Source organism: Lactuca serriola, chromosome 7 (genome assembly GCF_051521515.1).
Source record: "Lactuca serriola cultivar US96UC23 chromosome 7, Lser_US96UC23_V15, whole genome shotgun sequence".
Classification (NCBI taxonomy): Eukaryota; Viridiplantae; Streptophyta; class Magnoliopsida; order Asterales; family Asteraceae; genus Lactuca; species Lactuca serriola.
Window position 1 is genome coordinate 117,520,366 of NC_136414.1, and position 15,526 is coordinate 117,535,891.

General features: G+C 38.8%; 1 non-coding gene across 1 annotated transcript; it reads left to right on the forward strand.

The window, feature by feature from the left end:
* The first annotated feature begins 6,078 nt into the window (after positions 1-6,078).
* LOC145065191 (small nucleolar RNA R71) lies at positions 6,079-6,184 on the forward strand. Its single transcript, XR_013688337.1, has one exon. It is a non-coding gene; the product is annotated as a small nucleolar RNA R71 (small nucleolar RNA).
* Positions 6,185-15,526: the final 9,342 nt, after the last annotated feature.

The following is a 15,526-nucleotide window of genomic DNA, read 5'->3' on the forward strand; positions in this document are numbered from 1 at the left end:
AGGTGCAAGCGGCGAACTTCACCTTGTTTGCTTCGGAACAGGCACAAATTTCGAAGATTAATTTGATCTTCTCGAACCATCGAGTCAGAGCGATGACTCCTCCGTTTCCATCGAAGGACTTGGGTTTTGCAGTCATGAAGTCCTTGTAGGAACACTCCTTTTGATGTCCCTGACTTCCGTCTTTTCATTGCGGATCGGTTCCACCTCCAGCCCCACCAGAGTTTACTTGTGTCATTGTTGTGGTTACAGCGGCGGTAACTGCTGCCTGGAACATGACGGGGTCGAACTGGGGAGGTGGTGGTGGTGGCGGAGTGTTTTCCCTTCTGTTGGGTCTTGGTCGAGGAGGCATCTTTTTCTAGAAACAATCAGGAAGAAGAGGATGGTAAGTCCTCAAGAAATATGAAACGAGATATATTTCATCCTAATGATAAAAGTGTTCTACCAAGAGATAAGCACAAGAAGGTTACTAATGCAAGTAAGTTATCGCTTAGGAAAGAAGAGGTAGCAACACTTGGAGTGATTCTATATACTGAGTTTGGCTCTGGCTAAAATACTCCTATAGTATATTATGTGAGATGTTTTTGGTAAGTTTTTAGGCTTGCTGCAACACCAAAGTCACTCCCAAGCACATGTTGGTCATGTCTCGAGTGAATATAGTTAATCAGGCTATATTGACCCTAGACATGATTAAATAACTGCCCAGGTTTAACCGCAATGTCCAATATCCAAATACTTTTGTTTTGTTCTACATACGACACGGATTCTGATACTCGGGTATACTTATATAAAAATACTTGTATTTTTTAAAGTATACTTTTTAGTTTAGAGCACTTAGGCCCCTTAATATATATAGTTGTATACCATTTAAGGTTCGGTATACTTAGTTCGCTATAAACAAGGGCTCTGATACTAATCTGTCACACCCCGAAACCGTGATGGCGAAAACGTTCCGGAGTGGAGGACATCATGTGTAGTACCACAACATTTGTATAGCAAGCATAGTAAACACAACCAAACATTGAATACAATCATAAAAAGTGTTTACATCGGCTTGAAACTTGATTTAAATACATCTAAGGTATGTAAAATATAGAAAAACATGACTCTTATTGCTCCGGCTCCTCTTATCCAAGAAGTACCTGTCTACTGATTCCCTGAGAATACAAGCAGTTTTGAAAAATATCAGCATAAAACTGGTGAGTTCATACCCCTACATTTTTCCGAGGTTTTCATGTTTTCAGGGGGGATACAAGCAAAAGTACAAGGAAACTTGTGCTCAAATATATTATTTTGTTTAAGATAATTATATTTTCAGTATGCTTTTAAACATGGAAAATAGTTTTTGCCAACCGATTAAGAAATCAACACGTAGAAACAGTTTTCAAAACTAGAACAATGAATTTGTGAATCTTGTAGTAAAGTGTATTATTTTATAAAGGATTCATGCAAATCATAAACAAGATTTTTTGTATTATTACTTGTAAATTTTTTAGGCTAAGTTTGAGACATGTCCTTGGAAACACTCCCACATAATCAGAGTGTAGGACTAGCATTTGTGACCAGAGTCTCTTGTAGGGAGAGCATGACTGTTGTGTATAGATCTATACGGGACTGACAACCCCGCACCTCGCTGCTAGCTACAGCCAGACCGACAGGTCTGCGGGTGACAAATTCATTAAGGATACAGGCCGTTGCGGGCTATATCCAGTCAGCTATGGTTATAAAACTCAAAACCTAGATAACAGATATTTACTTTTGTAATAATGAATCAAGTGAACTAACCTCAACGTAATAACCGATTTAATTACTAGAGGGTATTACCAATAATATCTTCAGGACTTAGTTCATCATGGTTTTCTTTTATTTAGTTTTTAAGACTAATATACTTCTCTGGGTGTAACCATGGTTTTTTTTAAAAGAAAATTGCTTTTATATACACGAGTATGGTAGATACTTGCAAACATCAGTTTAAAACGGATATTCAGCCTTCAACCTTAAGGGAAAATATAGGATTTTCCCGGGATAAACCGGCTATTCAAAACGGATTATTTTACAACCAACGGATATTCATATTCATTCTGGGACTCATTGGATTATACATGTTCTGTACGAACCTGGAAGTCATGGAATGAATGGGTTTTCAAACACACTTTTCATAAGAAAATATAGGATTTTCTTGAGGAACACTTTACAAAAGGATTCAAGGAACATTTTTCCACCAAAACTAAATGCTTATGAACTCACCAGTTTTATGCTGATATTTTTCAAACTGCTTGTATTCTCAGGGAATCAGTAGACAGGTACTTCTTGGATTAGAGGATCCGGAGCAATAAGAGTCATTTTTTCTATATTTTGCATACTTTAGATGTATTTAAATCAAGTTTCAAACCGATGTAAACACTTTTTATGATTGTATTCAATGTTTGGTTGTGTTTACTATGCTTGCTATACAAATGTTGTGGTACTACACATGACGTCCTCCACCCCGGAACGCTTCCGCCATCATGGTTTCGGGGTGTGACACATGGATGGGTGATTTGATGTTACTTTCCGGTGACACACCAGAGTTGAAAATACCCGAAGCAATATGGTTCCAAAACTCGTGTCCCGACATTCCCCCGGAATAAGTACAGACAACCTCTCACAAGAATGCAGAAAAACCGGGAGTCATGGCTTCATTGGGCTCATATAAGCCCATTCTCCAAGCAAACTCCACCAAGCTACACTCCCGATACTCTCCTTCCAACCAGAAAACCAATGCATGCGGAAAGTTCAGGTCTTGAACATTGTCTTGAAAAGTCATGGTAGAGAATAACTCCACACAAAGCTCCTTATATAGTTTTTCTTGAATGGAAAATAAGTTGCTTCAGCCCTTGCATATGAAAGAAATCTCATTTCCCACAAAAGTTTTAGTAAGAAATGGGTTTAACTAGTCAAGGAGTCCAACCTACCTATGTTTGTGCCAATTAACAGTTGGAGCTACAACAAATTATCGGTTGTGAAGCCACCCCAATCTGTTGGTGTATCTAGTAAGGACATCCCGAGATATGTTTGTCGGAAACACATAAAATGGGTGTAAATTAGCAACCTCGCCTTGGTCATCTTGAACCTCACACCTTGGTGCCATTTTTCTGCCAAAACAAAACCAAAAACATACAACCATTTAATATTTAAAAAAAATGAAATATTTTTGGAATCCAGTATTCACGTCGTGAGCCTTGAGGACTCACGTCGTGAACTGGGTGCGAAGGCAGGCTGCATCAATACCCAAAATTGAACCATATTCCAACAAATCAAGGCAATAACCGCTAAGGGTTTTATATAACAACAATTTCAATCACGTTTAAGGGGCATGCATGATCAAATTCGGGAAAAATCATAGGTAATTTGTACTTTTCAACATATAACATAAACCCTAGCCCCTAAATGTGTTAAACTAGATAAAATAAAGGATTAAAACATGAAATGTTACCTTTAGCAATTGTTAAGTAAGCAAAAAGGTTGAGGTTGGGAGAAATTTCCAAAATCAAGAGTGGGGGGACTAGGAACCGTATTCACTTCGTGAGTTGGGGTAAAGTGGTGGTCAAAGTGTTTCTGATTTGTTTAAGTTGTGGTCCCGTGAGTTTAAAGTTCACGTAAAGAGCTTTTATGGCTCACGTCGTGAGTCCAGTGTGGGCTAACATATTTGGGCCAATTCGATTTGAATTCAAGTTGGGCCATAAAAAATTAGATCACATAAATCAGACTCACCCCGTATTACAATAAGGATTCACGTCGTGAGTCTTATCTGGACGTAAAACTCAGCCTAATTAACAATTCTAATTTATTTTAAAAACCCTTATTTTGTTTTACCACTTAAATTTAAAGTACACCACACTTGATTTTTACCATTCATTAGATTATTAGATGATTAGGTGATCAATTATACTAAAAATACTAAAAAAAAGGCATAAACGAAAAGAAAATTCAAACCGAGCTCGAGTTGCCTCCCGAGAAGCACTTCTTTTTGTTGGAGTCATGAGCCGGACTCTATGCTGCCTCACGTTGAATTATCCGAAGTGTCCATCACCATTTGAATTTTCTGCTCCTTCCATCTTCTTTTATACACTTGAACTCGTCGAATATATGCCTTTCTGGAGTTTTCTTTTTTAGCCTTCACCTCATTTACTTCAAGCTTGCATATGATCCCTTTACTCTCCAATTCTTCATTTCTTTGCTCTACGGGAACCATCTTTTCATCCACAGCTAAACTCGTTTCCTTAGAAGTAGCCTCGTCCTCGTCACTTGATAAATATTTGCTTTCCTCACTCAACCAAGAAGTTGGATTTGTATAAGCAATTACTTCAAACACCAATGGAACAGATGCTCTTGGTTTGGTATTTTTGACTTGTTGAATTGTCTTTACTTCTTCTTCCATAAGCAATTCTTCAAGTTCATCTTCTTCTTTATCAATATTAAAAACTTCACCTTGAACATCACTTCCTTGGAAACCATCCTCTATTCCAAAAGTAGCTTCATTATCTCCTACTCTCAAGGTAAGCTTAGATTCGTGAATATCAACCAAGGCACCAGTAGTGTTAAGTAAAGGCCAACCCAAGATGATTGGAACATCATGATCTTCTTTCATCTCCATAACCACAAAATCAATTGGAAAAACAAAATTCTCAATATTTACTAAGATGTCTTCCACAATGCCCCTAGGATGTGTCACTAAGCGGTTTGCCATGTGAATGGTCATTCTTGTAGCCTTCAACTTCGGAATATTGATTTTTTGATAAAATGAAAATGGCATTAAATTTATGCTAGCCCCAGAATCGGCTAAAACATAAGTCTTCAAATTATTCCCAAATTCACACGGAAGAGTGAGGTGTCCAGGATCTTTCATCTTCTTTGGTAACTCCCCCAATACAACCTTTGAACTCTGCTCACTAAGAACTACCTTGGAATTTTTCTTCAAATGCCGACGAGTATCTATCAAGTCTTGTAAGAACCGTGCATATTCGGGAATTTTAGATAACGATTCAATAAAATGAGTATTTATTGGAATATCCTTTACTTGCTTCATAAGTTCCAAATGCTCCTGTTCCAGTGGATGACTATTAGCTTGGGACGAAAAGATAAAGGAGGACGATAAGCCGAAACTTTTGCTGCATTTTTCTATTCAAACTCGACCCACATCGTGCGCCTTGAAGGCTCATGTCGTGAGTTTGGTGTTTCAGCAGAAATTTTTTCTTCGATTTTTGACTTTCTCGGATTTGGTTCGGAAGGTCGTGGCACCACTTCTAGTGCTTCTAAGAACTCAGAAATAGCCTCTTCTTCAGTTTCAATCATCATGACTTGCGAATGAGGTCTTTCTCGGGGATTTTTAGAGATAACTTATCTTATACGAGAGTAGTTAGTTGACCTAGTTGGACTTTAACATTATGGATCGATGCTTGGTGATATCTTAGCAAAACTTGTTGTTCCTTCAAGATATTCTGATGTTCCCTTATCACTGCATCCGTTTCATCATGTCTTTTTTCAGAAGCCTCCATAAAACGAGCTAACATGTTCTCTAAGTCAACTTTCTTTTAGGCTGGTGGTGGTTCCTTTTGGTAGAAGCCTCGACCTGTCTGCCTATATTTTTCTTCTTTTTGCTTCTTGTAGTCTTCATATGGCAACCACTCCTTCTTGGGTCTTCTCCAATCTTCATCATATTTATCCCCACTAGAATTGCAAACTTGAGCCTTTTTATTTCCATGTTCATCCAAGTGGCATTCTTTTGTCAAGCGTGGACCATTTCATCTTTCACATCCAACTCTAATAGCATGAATTAACTGGTCCATCTTGGTCATTCTTCTGTCCATGGTGTCAAGCATAGCTAGTACAGCAGCCATGTCTTCAGAATTTCCTCCCCCAATTCCTTTTTCTCCTTCATTTCTTGGATTGTGGTACTCATGAGAATGCTTTGAAAATTCTTCAATCAACTCCTTCACTTCATCCGAATTTTTCTTAGTAAGTGGTCCTTGAAAATCAAGGAGTTTCCTTGTCATGACATTCACCGCATCATAAAAGATGGATACTTCTTATTCTATGTTGAGGTCATTTTGAAGACAATTCCTTAGCATCCCTTTATAACGCTCTCATGCCTCATAAAGTGATTCACCTGGAATTGCTCAAAGTTGGCTATTGCCTTTTTGAGTTTAGATATTTTTGATAGTGGGCAGAATTGTTCCAAGAATTGCTCACGCATCCGTGGCCAAGTAGTAATTGCACCGGGTGGAAGTGCTTTCAACCAATATCTTGCAGCTCCTTTAAAAGTAACGGGAAGCATCCTTAACAACACGGTCTCTTTGGAACATTTGGGATATTGAAATAGTGTGCAATGTCATTGACTTCATCTAAATGCTTGTAAGCATGCTCATGGTGATACATCCCCTAATTTCTCGGCCAGAAAAGACTGATTTAATTTATGCTTTTAAAACAAAATCAGAGTAATCTTTTTAAAAGATGTTGCAGAATTGGTCCCCAAAACAAAACATGATAGAAGTTTATCAAAACCTTCCTTTAAGAAATGTATATTTTCATTTTATATCAAAACCTCAGGATGTCATGTTCCGATACAGATCAAAAGCATAAACAATACATTATAAGCCTTACAATAGTTATTTACAACTATTGTCCTATAATCCAAAAATGTCTCATCATCATCCGACTATGCTCGGCGTCCACTACCTGTAATATAAAAAGTTGAGTGGGTCAGGCTTGGGAGCCTAGTGAGCATATAGGGTTTTCAACCCACATTAATAATAAACTTATTAAATTTATCAATCAACAATAACCATGGTTACCCATTCCCGTTATCCTCACTTTACGTCCCTAAACACCTATCACAAGAGACCTAGCCTAAGGATTATCATCGGGATGGACACTACTGCTAACGGGACTCCTTGGCCATACATGTCCTAAAGGCAACCATGATGGGGATGGAGTACACCAATGAACGTATAGTTCACCAACACCTACAGGATGCGAACCTGCTAGTGTTCCATTGGACTGTCTAGAAAGGTCCGTGGTCGTCATCTATACTCCGCTAGACGACTACAACAACAACAACAACAACATCGAGGAATCTCATCAATTTAACACACATCGACTATTTCGTTTACTCATGTTTTACCCAACATATTTGTAGATAAAATACATATACAGTTTAAAACTTGTATAAAACATTTATTCAACAGTCACCTCAAATAAACAATGAATATAATTACACATAGCACGTATTTTAAAGAAAATACTTCATATCTATGTGTAAGGTGAAAGTGACTAAACACTCACATGATTTAATGATAATCGGGTAGCACTTCGTTTCCTAAAACGATCGTTTCTAATAAAACCAGGAGTTTTATTGAGAAATCGGGCTCTGCGAGGGCTGCGCTTTAAAACCGAAAAGATAAATTTTTTCGGGTATTCCGACACTTCAGAACATAGTTTGGGTCTTTGGTATAATACCAGGGCTTTGGGGGAATTTGGAATGGAAGAGATATTGTTTAAGGGGTGAAAAATGACACTTTTCCAAAATATACCCAGGAGGTCTCGCACCCTTCTATTTATAGGGGCGAGGCTTCTGATATGAGGGCTGAGAAGCGAACAGGTGTTAGCAGATGCGAGGGTCAGGTGGAACGCACGTGCGAGGCTCCAGTTGTTTGCTTCTGATTGGACCGAGGTCTAGGTCCGAGGGGTGCAAGGTGGCGCGCCTGCGAAGCTCGGACACGTCAGGAGGGCACGCGTCGGTCGGAGGCGAGGCGGCTTCGGATGAGAGGAGTCACCTGGGCATGCGTCATGCTTCGGTTGGCCCTCCCTTTGGTCGAATCAGCAATGAGCACATGGCATGCATGCGAGAATTCGGGTCACGTGGCCAAAATCTGTCCATGTGAAATTCCTCGGATTTCGTGTTTTTTCTTGATTTTTTGTGCCAAAACTTCTAAAATCAATAACTTTTGCATACGGGCTCTGTTTTTGACGTTCTTTATATGCACGCGTTGGTAAAACTACGCTCTACAACTTTCGTTAAGACTTCGTCGGCTAATTTTGATTTTAATTTTAATATTATTATTTTTAACATACCGGAATAGGAAATCCGTTAAAAATTCATAACTTCTTCATCTGACGTCCGTTTTCGTCTGTCTTTTTACCGTTGTACTACTATTGAAGAGACCTTCGATTCTCGTTTAGGTTGTGTCGGCTAAAAATTACTCGATCTAAAATTCGAGTTTTTAGTTATCTACTACTATGCTGAAACTTAGAAAAATTATAACTTCCTCATACGAAGTCAGATTTGGGTGTTCTGTTTATGCATACTATCGGTTTAACGAACACTAAGACTTTCATTTAGATCACTAAGGCTAAAAAGTATTTTATCAAAAACTCACTTTTTACGTCATTCGGCGTCGTGTCGGTTTTGTCGTGGAACTTCGACATGTCATAACTTCTTCGTTATAACTCGGATTTCGGTGTTCTTTATATATCCGGAATCCTTGTCACGATCACTACAACTTTCTTAATAGATATCGGCTTTATCTAATATTTATTTTCGATGCTCATTTTTATTTCTTAATTAATTAAATCCTAATAATTAAGCATAAAACACATAATTCACATAATAATCACATAATTCCTCTCCATTTCTTAAAAATGAGTTACAAAGGTTGACCTAGACTATTACATCATCAGTAATGCCTATCTTAGAAACACGGGCGTTACAATTCTCTCCCCCTTAGGATGATTCCGTCCCCGGAATCACACACCAGCAAACAAATGCGGGTAGCGACTCATCATGTCACTTTCCGTTTCCCAGGTGAGATTTGGCCCATTCGTATGTTTCCAATGCATAAGCACTAAATCGACCATCTTGCGTCGCAACATCTTAGTCTTACTGTAACACCAGTCAAATTCAGGTCAAAAATGATATTTTCAAAATGCTCGGTTTGAGTATACTAAGTGGTAGATATCGTAACAAGGTTTCCAAAAATATAAAGAACACTAAAATCCGAGTTATAATGAAGGAGTTATGACCAATCGAAGATCTGTATCAATACCACTAAGGCGCTGTTAAGCCTAAAATGCAAAATCTCAATAAAATATTTTTGACCTTAGGTATCTAAATAAAAGTCGTAGGTATCCCTAAACTGTGAGCATACATAAAAAGAACGCCCAAATATGACTTCGTATGAGGAAGTTATGATTTTTCGAAGTTTCAGATATAGCGGTAGACAGCTAAAAACTCGAAATAGAGATCGAGCGACTTTTAGCCGGCGCAACCTAAACGAGAACCAAAGATCTCGACAATAGTGATACAACAGTAAAAAGAAAGACGAAAACGGGCGTCAGATGAAGAAGTTATGAATTTATAACGGAGTTTTCCTGTCCCGGCCTACTAAAAATAAATAATAAAACTAAAGTCAAAATTAGTCGATGGAGTCTAAATGAAAGTTGTAGAACGTAGTCTCACCTACGCGTGGATATAAAGAACGTCGAAAACGGACTTCATATGAGGAAGATATGAATTTTTGAAGTTTATTAAATAATTAAAGTATTAAATTTAATTATAAATACCCGATATTATCCGAAGGAGGAGGAGTCACCGGTCTGATCCAGATTACGCCCAGCGTAATGCCTCGATAGGCCCAGCATAATCCGAGGATTCAGACTCTATATAAAGGGTGCGAGGGTTCCGGGCATATTTGCTCATTTCTTCTCTTTCTCATGTCGAAGCTCTGCGTTTAAACCCTCGGAGCCATCCTGAAGTCCCAATTTTCATATCCAAGTTTGGAAGGAAGTTTTACACTCTCGAGATTCTTGAGAAAATTCGCTTTCTCCCGTGGAAGTTCTGCTCGATTATTGCCTTATCTTCTTCAACCCGCCTCTTCTACCAAGTGAGTTCATACCCGTATAACTATGTTTTCAAATGTCTTCTAAATGCTTTTATACACTTTTAAGGTGGGGGGTGGGGAATACAAGTAAACTCACGGCTAAAATCGCGTGTAACATCGATCTTTTGCTATACTTTTCATACTGTTGTTTTAACTATCTTATGAAGTTATCATGCAAAACACCTCACAACACAACTTTACCCGCTTGGGATACAATATGTTTTATAAATAGAAATATGTTTTATTTATACATTTTCATACTACATCATATCAAGGGTAACCATTTCAACTATAACATGATGCTTTTACAAGAAAACTCAACTCATCATTACGCCTTTGTAACACAATAGAAAAGGAAATCATTTCATACAAACGATTTTTCATCATATTACTCGTGAACTTGTTGTTAGCAATCATGTGATGTCATATGACTTTGATTGTACCAAACGAAAGTCCCCACCTATAACCAGAATCTCTTAGAGGGAGAGCGTGACAAGTGTGTATAGATCTATACGGGGCTGACGACTCCGCACCCTGACTGTTAGCTACAGTCCCCGGGGTGACAAATGTCAACATTAGGTACTGCGTCTAGTATGGTTATGAGGAACTTACAACACCTAGAAACAATGACTCATGCACGTAGTAATACATAACTCAATCATGCTCGGGGGGTAATAACTATATTATAGGGTATTATCATCATGTTCAGAATTCACGATAAACACTGCTACAACTAGTTTTATTTTAATAATAAAACAATTCATTCCTAGTTTAAGTATGGCATATTTACTTAATGTTACGATCTTGTTCATTAGAGACTGCCTGTTACTTTAGGAAAATAAGGGATTTTCCTGTATCCAAAACAATCAACTAATAGGAAAATAAGGGATTTTCCTGGTTCAAATACATACAATTTATACAACAATCATTCATACTCATTTCATACACTCATAAGAAAATATCCGATTTTCTGGAAAACATACACGAACTTTCGAATGGCATACATTTTCTCAAAACACTACTTATGAACTCACCAACTTAAATGTTGACACTTTTTCTTTGAAATAACTTGTATTCTCAGGAAATCGCTAAACCAGGTTAGCAACAGCTTTTGAAGACTTACGCTCAGGCATTAGTTTAATCTTTGGTACATCATATTGTAATTGACTTTTGCAAACATGTAATACTACAATCATGTAAACTTTTCAATTATGTATATGATGGTGGTGTGTACTTTCTTTACTATTCATTTGTTATGATACTACACATGACGTCCTCCGCCCCCAAACGTTTCCGCCGTTCAGGTTTAGGGGTGTGACACTTACGGTCAACGATTGCCTTTGGTTCTTCAATTAACCTCTTGTTTTCATTTAGCCTTAATTCAGAACTTGGAATTATGTCAGGTACATCTCCTATGAACTTCCTCAAATAACACACATGAAAAGTGTTATGAATACCCTCTAGTTCTTCTGGTAATTCTAGCTTGTAAGCTTGATTCCCGATCCTCTGAAGAACTTTAAACGGCCCAATAAACCTTGGACTCAACTTTCCCCTTTTACCAAATCTTATAAGTCCCTTCCACGGAGAGACTTTAAGTAAAACCGAATCTCCAACTTCGAATGATATCGGTTGTCTTTTCTTGTCAGGATAGCTCTTTTGACGATCTTGAGCAGCTAGCATCCTTTTCCTAATCACTTTCAACTTTTCAGCAGTCTGATGGACTATTTTAGGTCCCACAAACTACTTTTCCCCAGCTTCCAACCAACATGACGGCGTTCGACATTTTTCTCCATACAAAGTGTGATAAGGTGTCATCTTGATGCTTGAGTGGAAACTATTATTATAGGAAAATTCTACCAGAGGTAAATGTTCATCCCAGTTACCTTGGAATTCCAAGGTACATGCTCTCAGCATATCCTCCAACTTTTGAATTGTCCGTTTGCTCTGACCATCGGTTTGCGGATGGTAAGTTGTACTCAAACACAACTTGGTACCCAATTCCTCTTGTAGACTCCTCCAAAATCTTGAGGTAAAACGGCTGTCACGATCTGATACAATCGTTAACGGAACACCATGAAGCCTCACAATTTCCTTCACGTAAGAATTTGCAAGCTTATCCATAGACCATTTCTCGTTGGATGCTATGAAATGCGCACTCTTAGTGAATCGATCAACGACCACCAAAATCATGTCGTGACCGTTCTTTGTTCTGGGCAGTTTAGTCACGAAATCCATGGTGATATCTTCCCATTTACCCATGGTTACAGGTAAAGGTTCTAAACTCCCATATGGTTTCTGATGTTATGCCTTAACCCTAGCACATGTCACACACTCGGCCACATACTTAGCAACATCGAGCTTCATTGTCGGCCACCAGTAGTAAGATTTTAGATCCCAATACATTTTTGTGCTGCCGGGATGAATCGAGTACATGGTCTTGTGAGCTTCTTCCATCAGAAGATCTCTTACTCCTCCCGTCTTAGGTACCCAAATCCTATCTTGGAATACCATCAGTCCTTGACCGTTTGTATTAAACACTAATGTTTTTCCCAAACGTTCTTCCTTTCGGTCATTTTTCTCTAAAGCTTCCTCTTGAGCTTCCTTTATACCTTCCACAATTGTCGAGACAACTTCAATTCTCAATGCTCTTAGCCTTCTCTTTTCAAGGTTTACCTTCCGACTGAGAGCATCAGCGACAACATTTGCTTTACCAGGGTGGTAAAGTATCTCACAGTCGTAGTCCTTGAGTAACTCTAGCCAGCGTCGTTGCCTCATGTTCAATTCCTTCTGATTAAAAAGATATTGAAGACTCTTATGATTGGTGAAAAGTTTGCATTTAGTACCATAAAGATAGTGCCTCCATATCTTTAAGGCAAATACCACCGCGGCCAACTCCAGATCATGAGTGGGGTAGTTCTTTTCATGCTCTTTCAATTGTCTCGATGCATACGCTATCATTTTATCCCTTTGGGTCAGAACACAACCTAACCCAACTCTAGATGCATCACTATAAACTGCGAAGTCATCAACTCCTTCAGGCAAAGAAATAATCGGTGTTTCACACAATTTCTTCTTTAACTTCTCGAAAGCTTCCTTATGCTTCTCATTCTAAGTAAAAGTAGCTCCTTTGTGGTTCAAAGCTGTTAATGGAGTCGCGATCGAAGAAAAGCCTTCGATAAATCTTCGATAGTATCCAGCTAATCCTAAAAAGCTTTGGATCTCTATAGAACTTTTTGGTTGTTCCCACTTCATCACAGCTTCAATCTTCACTAAGTCAACCATTATCCCTTCTTGGTTAACCACATGACCCAAAAATTGGACTTCTTGAATCCAAAATTCACATTTGGAGAACATTGCATACAGCTTCTCCTTCTTTAATACCTCTAACACTTCTCACAAGTGTTTACCCTGTTCCTCCTGGCTTTTCGAGTAAATCAGAATGTCATCTATGAACACTATCACGGATTTATCTAGGAATGGTTTACAAACCCTAATCATTAAATCCATGAAAGCTGCTCGAGCATTGGTTAGTCCAAAAGACATAACCAAGAACTCATAGTGTCCATATCTTGTTCTGAACGTAGTCTTCTCAATATCTTGCTCTCTTACCTTTAGCTGATGATATTCTGACCTAAGATCGATCTTCGAGAAATAGCTCGAACCTTGCAACTGATCGAACAGGTCATCAGTCCTTGGCAACGGGTACTTGTTCTTTATTGTTGCCTTATTCAGCTCTATGTAATCGATGCACATTCTCATGCTCCCGTCTTTCTTCTTTACGAATAACACCGGAGCTCCCCAGGGTGATGAACTAGGTCGAATAAAACCTTTGTCCAATAATTCCTGAAGTTGTGTCATAAGCTCTTTCATTTCTGTTGGTGCTAATCGATATGGTGCTTTTTCTATTGGTGTCGTTCTTGGTAACAAGTCGATACGGAATTCTACTTATCGATCAGGGGGTAATCCATGAAGATCTTCAGGAAAGACTTTCGGATAGTCACACACCACCGGAATATTATGCACCTCCTTCTTTTCCTTCTTAGCATCGATCACGAATTCTAGATATGATGTACATCCCTTGGCCAAACACTTTATGGCTTTCATTTGGGAAATGATTCCAGAGTTTACTCTGCGTTTGTCTCTATACACCATAAACGACTCTTTCCCTGGCGGTTTTACTTTTACTATCTTCTTCCTACACAATATTTCGACATCATTGGCGCTAAGCCAATCTATTCCTAGAACTATGTCGAAACCATTTAACTCGATAGGTAATAATTCCTTGTGGAACTTATTCCCATTCAATTCAATGAAGAAATTTTTCATACAATGGCTAACAGGTATAAACTTGCCACTAGGAACCTCGACTATTAAAGCATTAACTAGTCTATCTACAGGCAAAGCTAGTTTTCTACCAAATTCATGCGAAATAAAGGAGTAATTGGCTCCAGAATCAAACAAAATTTAGGCATGCAATTCGTTTATGAGAAAGGTACCTAAAGCGACATCAGCTTCTTCTTTCGCAACTTCAAGTGTCATCTGAAAGGCACTCGCCTTTGGCTTTGGTGGAAGATTAGGCTTTGTTGCATCCTTCTTCTTCGGGCAATCCTTCAAAATATGCCCTTCTTCATTGCACCCAAAACAGACGTTCTTATTGAAGGTGCATTCATTGGCATAATATAATGCCCAAGCTTTCCACATTTGTAACAAGTGACTTCCTCGCTGCATTTCCCAGCATGTTTCTTCTTACACTTGCCACACCACTTGGCTTCGGCTCCTCCTCCGAATTTCCTCGAACCAGTCTTCGAGAACTTGTTCTTTTTATTGGAACCCGAAGTTCCTTCAAACTTTCTCTTTTCGCCAACTTCAACCTTGGCGGTAGCTCTCCCCTGAATCATATCTTCAACAAACTTGGCAGCCCAGATAGTTGCCTCCAAAGTAGCATGGCGTACTGGCATCGCATACTCCCATGGAACTCCCTTTGCATATCTATCAATTTTTGTCAGCTCATCTGGGACAATACGCAAAGAAAACTCCATTTTGTCTGTGAAGCTATTTGTATATTCATCAACGGTCATACTTCCCTTCTTCAACGTTAGGAATTGGTTTTCTAGCTCAAGCATATTTGGGGCCGAGCAGTACTTGCGCTTGAAGTGCACCAAGAACTCTGCCCAAATCAGTTACAATGGCTCATTAGGGCTTAAGGTTTTCCCCAGAGTGTTCCACCAACGAGCAGTGCTACCTATGAACTGACGCACTACAAATGTGGTTTGTAACTTGCCTTGGCAACCATGTGTCATTAAAGCCAATTCCATTTCCGACATCCAATCCATTACTCCGACGGGATCTTCTTTTCCAGTGAAGGTTGATGGCTTGCAAGTCATAAAGTCTTTATACTTTCACCCATTTCTCTCCACTCTATCTTCGTGGTTATTTCTCCTAACCACAAGCGGTTCACTATGACCAACAGATCTACAGGTGTTTCCTTCTTCAGATTGATCGTCATTTAATTCAGGTTGTTCAACAGGAATTGACTGTTCACTCCTGTTGTTTAGCAACATTTGCCTTATTTCCTCCCTTTGTTCACCCATCCTTGTCTGAATCATGGCTTG